Here is a 4,614-nt window from a genome sequence, read left to right on the forward strand (position 1 = left end):
CCACCATCCTTCCTGTTGTTGCGCTCGTCTTGATGCTGCCGTCTCGCGTTGTCAACTTGGTCAAGGAACATGAGGAATCAGGAGATGACTTTAATTGGGAAGGATGATAGTGGGGACCCACCAGGGCCATAGCCGCACATACGCAAGTGCCTCCTTATTATATACAACTATAATATTTTTTTGCATCCTGTTGGTTTCCCGACATCATGGTCCCACACTATTATCAACCTATATCTGTAACTAATAATAAATGACGGATTGACTCTGTGGGTTCATCGTTACAATACGATTCCGCACAGTCATAATACACTTTTACGATTCGTATAGACAAAATCGTAATATAAACGAGGTGGTACTAGTAGCATGTTCGTCCGTCCGTCTGACCTAGTTCGCCTATCGCACATACATGGCGGGTTCACCGGCAACAATTTTACAAAAACAACCCTAGCTTTTAGAGGAACCAACCCGTAGTCCAGATGAAAATCAACACAAAACGTATGATGGTACGAGCGACAGCCCAGCCGTATGACCCACGATCCATCTCATCTTCCACCTCTAGCGCGCCGCACCCCTGCCACGCCGCCGGTCTTAGCCCCTACCCTACCCCAAGTCCCCCCACCCTCGCGGCCTTCCACCGCTGGCGAGAGTCCACGGTGCGGCCGCTGCTAGCTCCCCTGCCTCTGCTACCACGGCACCGCCGGGAATCTTATCCCCCGCCATGCGAGTTGTCATGGAGGCAGAGCTGATTCACCACGGGTGTGACGGCGGGGGTAAAGATGATGGTGCACTTGGAGGCACTGGGACGGGGAGCGAGGTGAAGAAGATGGGGTAGAAAGCAGTTGTGGTGCGTGTGTGCCTCACCTCCATTGTTTTGTGACCAAGCCCACCTGAAATCTAGGCGGCAAATTATTCATGGTGAGATCATCCGAACCCATCTACTTATGGATAATTTTATTTGTGAACTTGTCTGTAGTTTATTTAGCTGGTCTTGTATTCTCTTGTTTCTGAATAGTAGAGTCTTCGGCTGAGGCCATGCATGGAGAATGTGATCTCTTGATGCATCTATGAGCCGTGGGTCTGATAGGTCTTCTGTTTTGCTTCTACACTTATTAACGTGTGATTAACTTCATATTTTCTTTTCTGGCAAGCAGTTCATCCTATTATAGATTATTAATTATGCATGAATCAAGTTAGTTATTTTGCCTTTTGAGATATGTTTCAGGACAAGTGGAGCTATCTTTACTAAGATGAACGGTGCCTCTCACATCCATCATTGCCTGTATTTTGGACTTTTTGTAGCCTTGATGTTAAGTTTTTGTTTGGTAGGCATAGCACCTAATTTATAATGAAGTGCGTCCATCAAGGGAACTGTTTGATGTATATCAACCATGATAGAATCTATCTTAACACTGCCCTATTTTCTGTGATTCTCCAAGGTTATGCAAATCTTCATGGCTATGATAGATTGTTCAAAGAACCATTTGAACCTTGAAAGGCATATGTTATACGTATGTTTTTGCAATCCGTGGATGAACTATTTTAAGACATGTTGTTTACATTCAGTTCATAGACAATGTTTTATAAGATAGATAACTCAAAAGATAGTTTGAACCTTGGAAGCGGTCTGTTCTTATACAATTTTTAAGAAAATAAGCAAATGCTAGAACTAGATCAAGAAGTTTTCTATCAACTATGCCCCGGAGATACGGTCGAAGCACACCCGCCCCCTGTGCGTCTTTCACGACATGCTTTGGTGCCGGGTTTCTTACTATATCATAGCATGTTTGCTTGACACAAGCAGAGACGGACATGGTGCTAGCTGATAGCACTTGCTAACTTAAGAAGTTTACACTACATACCTTTTCTCTAATTAAAAGATAATTTCTTACCAAATATTGAGACAATTTTAGATATATGTCTCTAAAGCAACTACTCAATTTTGTAGAGTATACCTCCATAATTCTCCATCTGAGATACTAAAGTTTATTGATGATGTTTGTTTCAGGATATGCGGTACAAACCATCCCTATGAGAAATCCAATGGATTCGATGCGAATTGAGGAAGGAGCCAGAGCAGGTGGTGGGTTGAGGAAGGAGCTGGAGCAGAGGCGGATTTGAGGCTTCCCCTACACGTGCTAAGAGGCAGGAGGAAAATATGAGGCACCGGCGATCCGGACGCTGCAGTGTTTTCTCCGTCTCTCCTGGTAAGCCCTCGACATCATCTCCCATACCCGCTCCATCCGAATTCAGCAGCATACAGTGACAACGGTTGCCGACGTCCTCCTCATCCATGATGCTCCAATTTGTTTGTTTGTTACAATCCACATCATACACGGTTCTGCATTGTGGTGTGTGTGCCAAAGTTCAAAATTGCATAAGTTCTAGGACCATCTGGAAAGAACATAAAATTTATGTTTTCACTTTTCAGTCACACAAGTCTGCTCCCCATTGTTGATAGCTTCAAACTGAATTTGGTGCAGGTGCGAGACCATAAATTCAGAGGATGTGCAAGATGAAACATGGTGCATGATGCTTCATGAGCATAATTGTAATGATTACAAACTTTCTTAGGAAAACCAATACAACGGTGATAAATATAATTTCATTTATAGCACATGTTTTGAACTGTATTTTATATACAATTTCTATATCATGGTGGAACACAAAATTTAAATAGAAAAGAATAGCACTGGCCAATATATATTTTGCAAGTTTAGATATATACATGCTTAACTAAAGTATGCACAATGCATATTGTGGAATCACACGGCAAATATTCATGCTTTACTAAATGCATATGCTCCATTTTGACAACTGTGAATCTCTTTTGGGGACAGTTCTGTGTGGCCTTGGATCAATCCTGAACTGGTTGGTGTTATATACCCATTCTCTTCACATGACCCAATAGGTATTAGAGAGGAACATGTTACTTTGGTTACTTTTATCTTCATTTTACGCAATTTAGCTTGTTGCAACTATGGTTGTATGCTGCAGTTGATAAGATCCTTTTAGTTAGATGGCAATCTTCTTCTATCCTTTTCATTGTACTATGTTTTTGAAGCTCTGATGTTTACTTGAAAAATAGAAACTAGCAAAATTTTGTTTGCCGCTGCTTGGTCAGGCAAAGCCACCTGCTCGTTACTATGTGTGGTTCTCTTGCTATTTTATGGGGTGCAACCGGAAGTGGCAGAAGACTGTAGTTGTGTCGTTGTCACATTTACTGATTTGATGTTTATTTTCAAGATTATAGTATTTTTACCAATTTATTTCTTCTATTCCTTCTAGATAATTTGCTTCAGTTCTACATGGTGAAACATGCATATTTTTCCCGATATATTGGGCACCAGTCCACCTCTCATGAGATCTGACTTTTCAACGCATATTGAGTTTGCTGAATTATTTCCTCTAGATAACTATGCTTGGGTTCACAAATGCGTGCAATTGATTTCAAATGGAGGTTATTTCTTTACTAATTCTGTGCTATTCCACTTTCAAGCTTTTGGACCTAGAAGTGTAATACTAGCTAGGTTAGCTGCATAAGCGGGATTTATATGGCCTGAATTTTTATTTCACAGTGTATAAACTGATTCAGAGCATTATGACTCCTTGCATTCTGAAACCTTTTATTGTATGGTTTTGTCTTGAAAGAATTGAAGCAATTTTTCTATGGGAGATAATATAAATGTGATTCCGAAACAACATGCAGCTTCATTAAGTTTCTTATTTACCAACTTAAACATGGTCTGTAATAGCACAACTAAAGTTTCTAAACATATCATTATAAAACTATTGGCTGGATTGTCTTTTGTATGGATTCTTCAAGGGACATTTCTACGGAATTACAAGTTAGTTTTACATTTTTCTAGCCGAGCTCATTGTCTTTGGATTGCCAATGCTTGGATGGGTTTGTGATCAAGTGGACACAACATCTACCGTCAGTGAGTGTTAAGTAAGGGGTGACCTGAGTGGGCGCCGTGTTGAGATAGAGTATGTTAGCATGTGGGGAGGGGGAGGGGGGTCTTGAGCCATGCTTATTTTTGGTCTACGTCTATGTGATATGTTTTTTTTGTAGCAATGCACTTTCGTAGCAATGCACGAGCAATTTTGTTTTTCGTAGCAACGCACGAGCAATTTTGCTAGTAGTCAATAAACGAGAGAATTGCACAAGGAGCGGCCGACAGTTAGGACCCAGCAACTCGAGCAGTATTTGAGTTTTTGAGGTGTGAGCAGAGTTTTTCTTGAGCGAAGTTTTGTTGTTGCTCAGAGGAGATCACCTGGGCGGGCTGTGGCCTGTCTAGCCCAGGCTATTATTTTACGTCGATCAAATATCTAGCCCAGATATTAATTTCTTTCAAGCTGAAAATGGCTAGCCCAGCTATACTTTTTTTGAGGAATACCCAGCTAAGGTCAACTTGTTATTCTCTGCCCCGCTGGGCTGCAAATCTTTCATAGGAAGGGTGCATTAGGCTTAACAAGAAAATGGGTTTTAGGAAATAATAAATGGGATGTAATTAAAAACTAGGCTGTAATAAAAGGTCCAGGAACTATGAAGGAAGAATTAAGGTAGATGGCGCTTCCCCTCCCACCTCCCACCCACCATGGACGACGATCTCC

The 4,614-nt window shown here is 41.3% G+C and overlaps 1 long non-coding RNA gene across 1 annotated transcript; it reads left to right on the plus strand.

Annotated features, from left to right (window-relative positions):
* Nucleotides 1-499: 499 nt before the first annotated feature.
* Nucleotides 500-2,720, plus strand: LOC125508244. The gene is made up of 3 exons (XR_007283285.1): nt 500-915; nt 2,006-2,204; nt 2,481-2,720. It is a non-coding gene; the product is annotated as an uncharacterized LOC125508244 (long non-coding RNA).
* The last annotated feature ends 1,894 nt before the right edge of the window (nt 2,721-4,614 follow it).

The sequence above is a fragment of the Triticum urartu genome, chromosome 5, assembly GCF_003073215.2.
Source record: "Triticum urartu cultivar G1812 chromosome 5, Tu2.1, whole genome shotgun sequence".
In the NCBI taxonomy this organism is placed as follows: Eukaryota; Viridiplantae; Streptophyta; class Magnoliopsida; order Poales; family Poaceae; genus Triticum; species Triticum urartu.